Consider the following 15,496-nt stretch of genomic DNA (forward strand, 5'->3'; position numbering starts at 1 on the left):
CATACGTCTTTATCCCATTCATCTTTTTTATCTGCGGAGGGATATGTGACATTTGGAAGCAAATTAATGGGAAGCCTAAAAGAAACCCGCTGAGGGGGGATCTCCTGAAAAGAGAATTACAGTGTAAAAAAAGGAAAGGAAAGGAGAACGCTTCTGAATTCTCCTTTTTGTTTCTTTCTTTGACGCGTTTACAGTGATTTCTTGCACAGGAAAAGCGCCCAAATTGTTTTCCATCTTTTTTCGGAGAGACACAATGACAAGTTGTATTTTAGAGCAAATCATTATTCCCTGCTTTGGCATCACCCAGACCATTCAGACATATGTGTCTGGCATTTGTCGCCAAACAAATAAGTCCGAGCTTAAGCTATTTTTATCAAGCGTTTGTTCTCTTTAAGTGATCGTCAGTGTTTGGGGCGAATAGAATGGGAGTTGGAATCCTTTATCTTTCAGAGGCTCAACAACTCAAGACTAATTACAAATTAATCTGGATCTGGATATCTGCAATGAGAGGGCCCCAGTAAGAACTTGTGGTGTGGAGAGGGAGGACAGAGATGGAGGCGGCCAAAACCGAAATAAGAGAGTAACACATAATTGCCTGCTTTCTATTTCCAAGCAGCCACATCAAGGCTGATGATTGTGGATATTAATAATTGATCATTAGCTTGATAGGGCAGAGCATGCTCAAGTTTTTAGGGATGGAAGTTTGATGGCCGTTTTAGGTCTCTCCTCGGGGTCTCGAGCACTGTCACTGTACTTATGGAGAAGGTCAAGTGGGCTCATTGTTCTAAATGGAGCACTACTGCCCTAAACAGAAGGAGGTCACCACGGTAATTTGTTGGGTATTTAACGGCATTGTGTTGTTCAAATCTCTTGTAAAAGAAAAAAAAAAAGAGTTTTTAAGAGCCTGCAGCGGGGACATTTAGGAATAAAATCAACAATATTAATCCAGAAACAATGAATTACGATTTAATATAGCTGTACTCTCTACATTGTATTACATATGATAAACTCAGATCATAAAGTACAACCTTATTTTAACCGTTTTTGCGTAAACTACACAAATACAAATGTTTTGAATAGTTTGGTAAAAGGTTACTGCCCTCAACTTAATACCCTTTTATGCCTGAGTTGATCTTGTTTTAAGAAAGTCAACTTGTATTGACTTAGCTGCTGCTAGAGATATACTCTTAGGATCATTGCAAACCAAAAATTAAGCAGTGAAGCTTCCTGAATATGCACCATCCATCAGTGTTCAGGATAGAAGCATAGGAAATAAATCAAATCAAACATGTATTCTTTAGATGCAACTAGCATTCTACAAGTTGACAGGAGTCTATCGTTATTGCAATCCTTTTTTGGAAAACTACGCATTGACCTTCCTTCCTTAGTTAGGAGAAATATGTCTAAGATAAAGCATGTATCCACTCAAAAAGTCTCAGTAAAGATCCTTGAAACGTTGAGGTTCAGGACTAGAAACATTGCTAATGGTCAAGCTTCTACACATGCACTGGAAGCAACAAGTGCAGCCACTTGGCCATATCAAACAGAGTCGGTTCAAACACTCAATAACTGAATAACTCCTGGAACACGCTGAACATCTGATTTGAGGCAGTGTTGGGTGCTAGTTAACTTACTGTTGGGGCAATGGGCTTTGATTTGCTGCCTGGTAGCCGGGGAATGTCACTCTGTATTACTCACTCCGTCTCTACAGCTAGTGTACTCTGTACTCCCCCCGGTCCCATGGTGGGGAACCTCTGGGCACCTTGACTGTCGTTTAACTGCTTGTGGCACGAGGCAGCTGAGGAAATGGGTCATTAAATCCAATGAGCTGGGGCGAGCCCCCCCAGTGCCCCAGATCTGTTTCCAATCAGATAGCCTTCTTTTACAGGAGAGACAGAAAGAAGCCTAGCACAGCAGCCCAAAGCAGACATTAGTGTCATGTGCAGCACGATGCTGCTAATAGCAGCAGCTAACAAGGACTGGGGCATTTACTTATTTATGTATTGTTATCCCAGAGGTATCTTAGTGGTGAGATCATATCAATTCCTCTGTGGATTTCATGGAAACACCTGGTTCCATGCAAAGAAAAAAAAAAGAAAGCTTGAACTTTACCATGAGACACAAATAATTCATTGCTGCTGAAAATATATGCACACTATTCAAAACAGGAATCAAATGTGTCCTACCCCCCCCCCCCCCCCTTAGGTCGCAGGCTCCTCTCCAACAGTGCAACACAATAAAACAGATACACAGAAAAATAGTGAAATAGTGCAATAAGAGTCTATATACAAGTGATTGGAACATTTTTATTTTTTTATTTAACCAGCTAAAAGCATTGAGATACAATCTCATTTTCAATGCTGACCTGGCCAAGAAGGCAGCAACATTACACATAACACAAACATATAAAATACAGAGAACATAACTAAGAAAACAATAGACAAAAAACACTACACTACATTGTGAATATGATATATTAGATAAATAATTTCTAAGTCGCAGCCAGATGAGTAAACAACAGGTTGTCATTGGTGGTAAATACAACTGTTGTTTTGGCGAAGGAGGGTGTTGGTTTCCTTGATATATTGGATATGCCCATGAGCAATGGAAGGTTAGGTCTGGCTTCCAGAGAGTTCTCAAATTTGCATCACAATATATTTGTTGGATATTACAGGATCACCTTAAAGCTAGCCAATACAAGAGCACCTCAAACTTCATCATTACGCACTGTAGCTTTCATTATTGTAAAAAGTACAAGGATGTATGTCTATCATAATGTCTTTATGACTTATTTCACACATTACTAACCTCATGGAAATCAACATTTATCCTAAAAAAGGATTTGGAAGCAATTCCGTTTGAAATGTATTTCAAATAAAGCGTGAAAAAAATTAAGAATACAAAGGAAATCTCTACTCAACTCTAAATGACGTGATTAAAATGTTAAAACGATACACTGTTTTTAGATATCTCACGTTTATATTTCACTTCCTTTACAAGAGCTTCATTTGCTCGTCAGTTAAAGAAGTGTCTCAACCATCCAAAGTCAGTTTTAGTGGAACCTGTACTATCATTTCTGAAATAGATTCTTAGTCCAGCAAATAAGTAAAGTAATCCCACAGAACCCGATCACTCCCATTGTGACACAAAGTCTTCATTTGGATCTCTGTGACTTTCCAAGTCTGTGACTGATCTCATCTGCAGAAAGTAAAAGGGCAGGCGTTCTGCAGGAAGGTAAATACTTCAAATGTTAGCATGGGAAGTGTCTTCGATTTGTCCTTTAGGAAGATGCTAACGTGCGATACACCGTGCCCTCGCCTCCCCCCCCCCCCCCGCCTCCTCTCTCATTCATCGGCCCCACAAACTCATCTCCCTCTCCCCCCCTTTTCTTTCCTCTGTCATTGCAATATGCAGGACCAGCGATATGAAAAAAAGAGAAATACTACTCACACTTGTTGCCCGGACTTTATCTCTACATTATTCTCGCCGCTCCTTCCGTTCATTTCAGAGAAAAAGATAAATGAACGACGTACATTTTGTGCACCTGTCCTCCCCTCCCCACCTTCCTCTTCCCCTTCCCCTAACGATAAGGGATTTCATTAACGTGAGAATGCTTGGGCTGAAAGAAACATAATTGCTTCAGTGTTGTTGTCCTCTCTGCTGCCGACGCCCTAATTTCCTCCTTGCCTTACTCTTGACTGTTAAGTGATCATTATATCAACACAGGGGATGGGCCAAGGGTAAAATATTGACAAACTGCGGTCATGTTCATGCAACACATTAGAGAAGGGGTGGTCTAGGGTGATGAAATATAAAAAATAAAAAATGAACAATAAGGAGGAGGAAAGAGGGAGAATGCAAGGTGCTAATAGAGTGACAGCAAGGACGTTAAGTGATATGATCAGAGTCTGATTTACCCCCCCCCCCCCCCCCTCCCTGATGGATAGCTGTATGTAAAGGAAACATTTCTTTTTTTGACTTGCCATTTACACAGCATTGCACCTGAAAGCCAGGCGGCACAATAGACAGTTTGAAATGTCAGAGAACTAAGTATACTGTACCTTATTGTGTCCACCCAGATGTATTTTATGACTTATTTCACACATTTTTTTACCTTGGTTTCCAAACCAACCCCATGGAAATCCAAATGTATGGTAGAAAATAATCATGAACTAATTATGTTTGTAAAGTCTTTAAAATAAAGTGTGGATAACTGCATGTAAAAGAAACATATTTTGTTGTTGCCATTTACACAGCATTGCACCTGAAAGCCAGACGGCACAATAGACAGTTTGAAATGTCAGGGAACTAAGTAAGTAAGAGAGACGGGTGGACCGGCAGAATCTTAATTAGAGGAGCTCCGTCTAATGGAGACGGCTTTCTAGGGGTGGGAGGAGTGTCTGGCATGGAATACACACATGTGCATGTATACTTGCTGACATAAACACATACGTGCACATAAATACACACGGGCTTATTGGCATACTGTTACTTCTGCAGACAAATGTGCACACGCAGACAGGAAGACATTTTCATGGAAGCGGAGAAACACAGGACAATTGCTATCATAAAAATAACATAACTGAAAGGCATGAACATGTGAACAAACACCCTACACGCCACAAGTTCAACATCAGTGCAATTAACCAAAGATCGCCCCTTTTCTACTTGTATTTTAAGCCTATAACTGACCATTCAGCGACCAAATCTATCTGGTTATGGCGCGACATCACAAGAATGTTCGCCCGTAGTCTGGAAATGCATGTATAGGATTTACCTATCTATCACTGAGCAGACCTGGCTGTTGAGCCCGAGCCAGCGCCACATGATTGTGTTAATTAATCTGCCATTGTGAGCATGGGGAACAGCTGCACGGGCTCTCGTGGCTGCGTTGTCAAAGCAAAACAATGCAATGTTAAGCTTCCCCCACTGAATCTTCCATTACAAAGGAGCCCCAACAACAGGGCTAAATTCATGAATCCACAGATCAATTTTTACCAGCACTAATGTCTGACCTTTAAAGCGAAAAAGAGATTTTTTTTTAAACATGCTTCATTTGGGCTTGAAATATGGTCAGATATATGATACCTAGGATTTCAGCCGACTGTTTCCCCTCCACCACCCCTACCTCCACTCCAGCCTGGAAAGCAAACACTTTGCAGAGATAGAGATGCTGGGAGAGAAAAAGGGAGGGAGGGAGGGAGGGATGGATGGACAGAGGTAGAAAATGAGCAACAGAGAGATGGAGGAAGGAGAAAGAGAGACAGAGATCAGCACAACGGAGACAAACACATGAGTGCCAGGAGTCACCAGCTGGGCGCTGGTATTTTAAAACAAAACGTCTAACGCGATTAGCAGGGATCCATCGATCGCTGTTATGTGGCGTTAATTTAGACCGGGGAGAGGGGGGGGGTGGAGGAGAAGAACAAAAAGGTGATATAAGCTTTGCATATTTACGGGTCCTATCATAGGTGTTTATTTGAGACGTTTGAAATTGCTTCATGACAATTTACTATATAAAATCTAAGCTTAATGTCAAAATGTATGTGAGTTTTTATGTGACGACCCTTCATCGAGAGACGTGTAACTCAGTTACAAACACGTGAAATAAGCTTTGCATATTTACTGGTCAAATTGTATGTGAACAACACTGTTCATTTAAGATGTTTGCAATTGCTTTTTTTATGATTTACCAGTATAGAAAATCTTAGCTTATTGTGCATTTATTAAAATGTATGTGTTTTTTTATGTGACTACCATTCATGGAGACTGAATGGCACATCCGAAAAAAAATCAGCCACAATGAGACGGAAACCTCACATTCATTTAGAAACAACATTGACCAAGGGAATACATAAATAAAATTAGGTAAACTCTGCTGCCACCGCAAATTATGTCTGCAATAAAAAGACTTCACAAATAAACGGTTTAGCACCTCTAATTGAGTTCACAAAATGTTTCACTAGAAAACCATTTCACTGCATTCATTACAGCTTCGCCGAATTTACAATTCTATTGCTCGCAGAAATCACAGCATTTGTCTTTAATGTGGCAACCAGATTCATCTTTGTTTCATAGAGGGGGGGAGGAGGGATGGGAGATGGCATGCCCCCTATCACACACTCTCTACAGTGAATGGCATGGCCTTGGTGCACACTTGGCACTTCCAGAGAGATGGTGATGCACCCCGAAAAAATCATCAAGATGCCTGGCTCTCGCCCCACTCTGCAGCCGAGCCCTTCTGTCTTGCGGAAAGCCCTCCAACAGCCCACTGAGCACGCACGGAACTGGGAAAGGAGTCGCATTGAGATGTACTGACGCATCTGACATGTCAAATCAGTTCTAGCAAAGGACGAGGTGATCGTTCCTCTCAGGTTTGAACGAAAAGGAGAGCTAAGGAAAGCCATAAATGGAATCCAAATGGCAAGAAGGCAAGACATTTCCTTCTCCCAGTCACACTGTCTCTCAATCTGCACCCTGTTTGAGTCTGCCAAAGTCAAATAGTGACACTGAATATGGCAGTGAATTCCAAATCAGTCGTTCAGTTGCCATACTCTCGATAGACTGCACAAATGTTCTTTTTTTACAAGAGTTTTAAACAATTCTTGGCCGCACTGTGTTTAAAACCAGTTTGAAGAACTTCCCCCGACGCACACACTCGTACACACTTGGGAAAATATAGAAACTTGAAAGCTTGCAGATGGGGAAGGGTGACATGGTGCTAACACGCATCTCAAAAGTGACGCTAGCTGCAGCATCTCACCTGTCCAACACGCTGGATTTTCAGAAAGCCATCAGATGTTGCATTTACCGCAACACTGAGCAGTGTAGAGCATCCGATCAGAAGACGTACGCAGCCTGAGGTTTGGTGCACTTACACTTGACAACTCAACAGGACACTTAGTTAAGCTAGAATGGGGAATTTGTGACGCCAGAAAAGAAGGTTGATATCTTGTCATTATCTTCTCCCTCATGGCTTTGTTAGTATTTACAGCTAAAATGTTACAGAGGGTGTATCGAATTGGAAGAAAGACTTTTTTTTTTCTCCTGTGGTACTGTGCTGTCGGCTCCCTGATTGTTGGAGTATAAAAATAATCGTCATGGAAATAGATCTCATTGACAACGTGCCATGTTCACACTGTGAGCAGCTTGTGCCTTGTGAACATAATCCAGAAACGTCCTCCAAAAACTTTCCTGCTCAAACTTTCAATCCCTCATCCTCGTTTTGCCCTTCTCTCCAAAAGATGAAACGAGGGGATGCCAGGGAAGACAAAATCCTGTCTTGTCAAGTACCAGCAAAACAGGTAGAAGGGGGATGGGCGCAGGGATCAAGAAGCAAGAGAAGAGGGACAAAGGAAGCAAAAAGGACTGAAGGATTGACCAAAACAGCTTTCCCATGCTTCGGAAAATCCACATCCTCATCTCTGTGTCTAATAGGAAATACCTGATTCTGGTCCTGAGAGTACTGCGCCGGCACGATTACACCTTACCTGCGAGGCCTGCCAGGAGAGGTGGCATTTGACTGATCCGCCCCCCCATGAGGGTGGCTTAGCCTCAACTTAGCTCCATGTCTTGAGACAGAGGATAGCAGGAATGAGAAGGGGCCACTGGGGAAGAATGTGAGTCCCTCTCTATGAGAGCCCAGGATAAACCAGTGTCCTCGGGAGAGAAGGAGCTAACTTCTCGCAGCTGGATCACGGCCGAGGGGTTAAAAGATGATACCTCGAAATGTGGCAACACTAAAGTCTCAAGAAGGGTCTTAACTGGTGAACCTTTTTGTCCTTGGCTAGGACGTTTTGTAAGGCAAAATACTGGATTTGTTGATGTAGACAAAACGTAGAAGTTCTTTAGACATCACTTTTAACTTTCTCAACGCATAAAAGGTATTTCTAAAGGTCCTTTAACCCTCCTGTCGTGTTCGTTCCCCCCCCCCCCCCCCTTACTTTGGTGTTCCCGGGTAAAATTGACCGGTCTGTTTTAAGTGCTCTTACATTACCACAAAAAACGTTAATCATCACCCAATTTTATTTAAAATCCTTTAAGGCTGAAAACACTTTCTCAGACAACTGGTTTCCATGAATAAGTGCAACGAATATACAAATAATATGCACTAAAAATGTATTCTAAAATCAAAATGTTGTCGATTTGTGTGTGAGTACACTGAAAAAAGTGAAAAGTTGACTTTAATGAAATGTATTATGTCAACAGATTCCACAAAACTGTATTACGTTAGCTGAAAGCAATACTTTTAAGTTTAAATAACAAATATAAGGTTCAACTTATTGCTTTCAACTAACCTAATACACTTGTGTGAAAGATTTGACCCGAACAAAACAAGAGGGCTTTCTGATTTAAGAAGATCTAAAACACCCATGTGCATTATGCGCCGGTACCCAAGGCCTAATCTAGGTCTGGGTATGACTCCATCCCAGATTCTCACACAAAGCTTTATGCTTTACACGCCGACACCGAGAGCATAAGAAAGACATTCACTTTGCTATAACTACCTTATTATCAACATAAACATATGCTCGTCGTGCGGGCCGCCGGGCGATGCTAACTTGAGGGCAGATAAAAAATATAAGGGTTGGCAAACATGACGAGACAGAGGTTCATTAGACGAGCTGTAAACGAAAGAGAGGACGGCATCTCATCAAGCACATGTTCAACACTTGGTCCATAAGGGAGCTATACCTGGGGCTGTCGCATTCCGAAGGTGTTACTCTAATAAGACAACAGTCGCTTTTATTTACAGCAAGTACGAGATGACATGAAACATGCATTAACACATCTTCTGTTGTGCCTTTGGTGAAACAAACACCTTTGTTATTTTGTAAACAAAACATCTAACTAACAGCCTCTTTTTGTGAGATAAAGATACATTCAAACAACATATGCTCTTGACTTGACGGAAAAAAAAAACACAATAGGTGTAAAGCGTCTAAATTGCAATTGCGCCGCATCTTGGAAAACAAACACTTTGCTTTGTTACCAAGACAACTAAGATAATGTGATTCCTGCGGCATTGTCGGAACTGCTACTTGCTACATTATGTGTGACAAGCTTAAGAGTAGATCTAGGAGCCTGAATGCACAGATCCAGGCTCCAGCCTATTGCGGATTGAAGATAGTCCGGCAAACCATATTTGCATGTGTAACCTTGCCAAGGAGTTAAGCTCAGCGGGCTAACATTGTCTCCACGCTGGCAAAACCCTGGTTTGAAGTCAGCACTGATGTATAAGACTCTATAATGCTTGCTGTGATTTGACAGTTTGTGTTACTGTTACTTCCCATAGTGCTTAGCCCAGTGAACAAATGCAGCTTCATTCTGTTGGAGGATTTAAATGTGATCAGCCCAACATTTGTTTTTTTAATACATCTATCTGTGCAAACAGCAAATTCATAATAGAGCCTTCAGGCCCATATCCTCCTCTTTCCTCGTTCTCTCTTTGCCTTCCATGGCGACAAAATGAATTCAGCTCAGAACCTAATTAATCCACAAAGGTTTCATGTCTTAATCCCCAAAGTCAAGGGGGTTATTGTCCTCACAAATGAGGTCAGTGTTCCTCCCAGTGGAAATAAGGGGAAGAAGGAGTGAAACACAGGGAAGTAAAGGGAGGGACGGATGCTTACAGAGAGGCTTTCTTTCTCTGCAGCTGTCCTGGTGAATAGAGGTGCGATATGGTGGCGAGAGGCCCGGCAGACTGGGACTGTAGGTCCCTGCTATCAGTGCAGAGAGCTATAGAGGTATCACCATGTGAAAAAACAGACTGAATGGCCATAATGTAATAAGAGCAGATAGAAACATAAACGGAGACATGAAATAAATGGCACAGAATGACAGCAGTGGGAGAGGGAAAATTAAACGCCTGCCAATCTCCAGCACACAGACCTTTTGAACCAGGTGGATAAGAAAGCTGGTTCTGATGCTAATTGTCACCAAGGCAAGTCACTGTCAAACTCCGAGGCGAAGAAGCATCATCCAAGTGTGACAGGACGATAGCCATGATACAGCCCTCCGTCTGGTGGGATGACAAGGGGGGATGTGACACACATGGCCACACCATGCTGCCTGAAGAGCAGTCACCACCAGTGGCCCACACAGGGTCTTTTTGGGGGGAAAAACCCTGGGAATAGCATGGAGCGAGCCAAATGCTCGTCCAACATGGACACACCCTGGGTGTAGAGCGGGCCCCGTCTCAGAAGACCAAATGGCAGCCAGGGAAAGCGCGAACGCCTCAACACGAACGTCAACGACCATACTCATTTTGACCGTCCTGACGGGAGCTTTCCAGAGATCTTTCGAGTCATCCAATCAATGCTTGGCTCAAAAAAGGAAAGGGGCGGGGTTGCTGGCCAATGAGAACTTGGTTAAATAAAAGGTCGGCCAATAGCTAGCATTTTGGAAGAAGGGTCAGCCATGATGGAAGCGCGCTAGAAGAATAAAGTCCAAGATGACGCGATCAACAGCTTGATGAAATCTGTTGCAGTCAAAAGTCCGGCCACTGCATACAGCAAGCATGGTGGGCCCCACGTGTAGCGAGAAATACCAGGCTGCATTATGTAGGAATGAAGAGACAATATGTCATCATCTGAACATGTTATGAAGATGATCATTACTTTTGGCACAATCTTTGGAGTGTGCTGTATCCCGTCTACAAAGGATCTACTAATGCATGTTTGGTAAAAGCTTATTTCCAACAAATTGCTTGCTTTCTCTTTGACTGAGGATTTGTCGACACGTCATGCACGCATCAAAAGCATCATCTGGAAAACCTGCACTGTTTTTGATCACTGATAATTACTGTATCCGCACTCCAAGAAGTCTCAAGGAGTAAACAAAGTGAGAAGTTGGGAAATGGGGGAGAACAAAAACAAGAGAAGAGGGAGGGGGGCACAGCTTTGTAGCAGACATTCTAATTTCCAACTTCTCGTTGACTGGTGGAAACAAGAGAAGTTTTTATTGTCATCTCCCCACCACTGGGTTTGAAATATGAGTTTAAAACTGACAGAGGGAATTAAAATCTGTAAATGCCACATATTTTTGATGTCTAATTTGAAAATCGGCTGTCAGAGTTGGTGTTTGTTGATTTTTATCAACTCAAGGGTTATTACATTTCGAGAATGTGACAATTAAATGTCCCTCAATCATTCCCACGAGCTTTTCTCTAATCATGTCAACTTGAAACGCAATATAAAGCGATGTGACAAACGTGAGTGAACCTCATCTGGTAGCATGAGGCCAAAATGAAAATTGGAATTCTGAGGTACGACATACTGTAAATATCAAGGGAAAAGATGACTGTCCGTACACAAAGCTTCATTTAGTTTAACCAAAATGTCACCCGATCCTATGCCTGTTATAGAACAATTGATAGATCCAAGGGTCAGAACCAGGTCTAAGAAGCTCACCGCTGGAATAGACACGATCAGATAACAACTGACACGGAATTTCTAAACTCACTTGACTTCAGATTGTGAAAGCAAGAGGTTACCGAGCTGTTTTTCTTTCTCCTTTTCTCCTCCTGCGCTCTACACACTGCCGGCTACATGCCTCCCCTTCATCTCAGAGGATATATAGAGGAGAAAAAAGATGTAAAAGGACTGGAAAAAAGCTCAATTGTTTATTGATTTTATAATAGGCTTAGTGCAAGAGAAATAAAGTGAGGGGCTGCCGGGGCGGCATGGTCAACCGGAGGCGATGGCGTGACAAACACGAGGCTTACAGGCAGGTAACAACGGCTTGAGTCCAAATGCCGGGATATCAGCTTGAGCCTTTTTCCAAATGCCCGTTTGTGGAATTGTTATCCTGCTTTTAAACCAGTGTAGACGTAATCGCTCCACTCGCAAACAGGGCACGGCCTTTTGGGTATGAAAGTGCGTGTTTGTATGAAGGGGGAAGGTGGAAGGGAGGGAGGGAGGCTCACTTCAGGATGATATAGGATATAAAAAGGTTTGTAAGACAGTGCCAACACATAGGTTTAGACAATCAAAATGAAAAAAGGAGAAAGGGAGTGAATCAGGGATCTTTGGATAAAAAGGAAAAACAACATTTTAATTTAGTTTAGGTAGCATGTAAAGAAAATCGACTGGGTTTAGTTTAGTTGGAGCATGCTTTTGCAAGTGTTCACAGCAGAGTGTGTATGCGTCTGCCTGAGTGTGTGTAGGGTCTGATATATGGATGATAACACTAATTAGCTCGTTTTGTTTGGGGCACAACACTCATTAAAAACCCAGTGGGGCCATTAAAGTTACCGTCCCTCCAAACCATGGCTGCCACCATATCCATCTAGACTGCTATCTCGCCCAGCTCTCCCTGATTTTAATGGCCTCTGCTTCAGGTTGTTGGGTTGAGCAAAGATTTGTGGGTCTTGGATCGCTCTTCCTCTTCCCCTTTTACTCCAGCTGTCCCCTTCACTATGTCTTGATTTCAATCTTTCTCCAGTCCTGCTTCTCACGCTCTCCTCCACGTATCTTACTCTGTCTCTATCTATATTGCTCTCCCACACATATACCAATTACTACCTCCACTGCACTCCATCCATACACTAATAGCTGTTTGCTGAGAAGAAACCGGGGAGGGATATGCGCTCTTCAGTCGCGTCGAGGAGGGGGCGGCGGTTGTTTCCAAGATTTACACAGCTATGTCGCTGTAATACCGACAACCCTCCCCGTGATTCAGCGCGGCTTGCGGTGCCATAAGGCGCCCGTTACTCTGCAGCCGGAGAGCCTGGAGGAGAGGCCTGCCAGGATTACAAGAGCAGGTGTAGCATCCCGCTAACAGATACAGCACAAAGCCATATTCAAGCCCATGCTCTCTGGGGCTAGCTGTGCTAAAGCTAACAGCTTCTGCTCAACTAAAAGAAGGGTTCAAGTCAATCCACTGCACATATTACTGCCATGATAATGTTTCAGATGGAGATCAATGTCTACAGAGTCTTTTTTTCATTTAGAAGGACTACATGGTATCATGTTAGCTTAAATCATTAGGTCAAGCTATACAGTTATCCCCAAGGAAAAAGGGTTCTGACTGTTTTCTTGTAATTACAAAAAAAGGTAATTGTATCCAAGCCAGGTATATGTTATTCCTCTGGGCAAAAGCGAGCCTTTGTTGTCCAAAAACCATTGAATACACACCAACGAGCCACAATGGGTGACATGTTCCTTCATTACAATGAATGTGGGCGTTGTATTCGGTAATGACCACCACTTTCTAGAACTACATTGGGGAAGGTAATCACACCAATAGGACCAACAATACTTTGTAATATAGATAAAAGATCATATAGGAATCCTTATTATAACATAATTTGTGATTTTTTGGAGAATGTCAAAAAAATAAAGAGTGGCTCCCCAAATGGTTCCATAAAGACGTTATAGTGTTTTAGTGCCGCTTAAAATAGTCCCCAAAAAAATATTGATATTAATATACATATATATATTTAAAAAATATATATATTTCTGTGGTTTTAAAGTTGATAGAAAATAAAAACAATAATATATTCAAAGTAACGCGTTTTGATTTCATTATTTGTATATGTTTTTGAGAATAAGTAAAATATAGAAAGATTCCAGGAATATCCTTTTAAATCAACACAAAGCTTTTCCATACACTGCATACAATACTATGCAGTACTGGTGTGTAACCTCTGTGCTGAGTGTGCTCACATTACACCTCAAACACACACTTAACTGCACGGTCATATCCCACGCACAACTCTTTTTTTTTGCCATGTTGTTGAAAGGCAAGACTCTGAAAATATTCTTGGTCTCAGGTCTGGATATTAAGAGTGTTGATTAGATATATGAGTTTGCCATTTGCCCACGGAGCGTGGAGTGTCTCTGACAGAACTGGGGACCATATGGCTGGTGAGAGATTTCCCCCCTCTCTTCCTCTTCGCGCAGCCTGACAGCTGGATGGCTGCTAACTGGGGACGAGGAAGCTTGGCAGCTGCAGCTGAGAGCAACGCTTTGATGCCGCTCACCCTTTTTTACTTCTCTCTCTCCCTCCGCCTCTCTCTCTCTCACACACACACACACTCAAGAATACAGACACCCACAACCAGTATTAACTTAACAAGCAAACTTTCTACAGGTTGGACGATAGAGACGAGAGGTGCATCCTGATGTTGTGTTCATAATGGTCAATGTTTTAGCTGGTTAAGACTAGTTTTACAAGTTTACTAACCAGAGCTCAGTCTGCTCTGATTCATTAGCTGGACGGCTCGGTTGTGGTTGGTTAACTGCTTGGAGATGTCCCGCCCCTCATCATGTGCAATGTGTTGGAGAGCTAGCCAATAGAAGCTCAAGTGTTATGTAGCGATGTCACTATGTTCAGGAAGTAAACAAAAGAGTCCAATGGAGGCGTTTCAGGCAGGAGAGAACACAGGGCCTTTGCAGACAATTTACATTTACACAGACCGATAGAACACACTACAGGAAAGAGAACCCCCCCCCACACACACACACTAATAGTATAGCTAATTAATTCACTGTTGAAAACAATGACAAAGAATACACAAATCTAAAGTTTTCTGCTTTTCAAGTTCCTGCTATCGTAAATATTACTGCAAGGGGGATGTATGGAGGGCACCTATAGGTGGGTGCAGTAAAGGGAAGGAGAGAAGAAGAGGAGGTGAAAGTGAAAGGAAAGATGTATACCAGGCAAGAACAAAAGTAGCATATTTGAGATTTTCTCCACACATGGCTTTCTTTTTAAATGTTCTATGCTTTGACTGAAAGGGATTTTTCATTGTTGTTTGAACACAAACAAAAAGAAAGACTTCTTTGGATGTTCAGATGCAGATACCTGAATGCTTTGCGATGAAGTAACAACAAGAATGTGTTTCTAATCTCAAGTCTCATCTGCACTGCAATATAGCAATATGTTTTAGCATAGCTTTAAAGGCGAATGTATGATGTTTTTAATTAAGGTCACACTCGTGCCTTTCTTTGAAAAGAGAGAACAACAACATACGCTCCTGCCAAATACTTTTATATCCCTTTATTACAAAACCACCAAAAAGCCAGAATGACATATCACAACCCTAATGCTAGATAAATGTGAGTTAACCTCTTTCTTTTTTAACAAATGATATTTTTCTTGAAAGGCTGACCCTCCCTTTCTAAGATATCTTTCAAAGACGCCATCTCTAAAGCCCCATCTCTAACACATCTAAAATATCTGATCATCTTCTCCTCTCTTTTCATGCTCCCTCTTGCGTTCAGTCGCCTCCTTATTCAAGCCTGCCTTCGTACCACTTGCCCCCTTGCCCCTTTCTCGATGTTCTCCTCCCCTCGCCCATTTTCTTTTACTGTATTCCCCCACTCTAGCGCTATATCCATCTCTCCTCCTTTCTTTCCCCCGCCAGCCAGCTCCTCCTCTTGTTGAAGGCCCCCTGTTGCTGCCTGCGATCAACCAGCTCTGAACTGGTGAATTTAGCGAATGGGAGGGGGGGGATGATATATAAGAGCAGGAGGGAAAGGAGAGAGAAGAG

This window comes from Notothenia rossii (genome assembly GCF_949606895.1).
Source record: "Notothenia rossii genome assembly, chromosome: 2".
Lineage (NCBI taxonomy): Eukaryota > Metazoa > Chordata > Actinopteri > Perciformes > Nototheniidae > Notothenia > Notothenia rossii.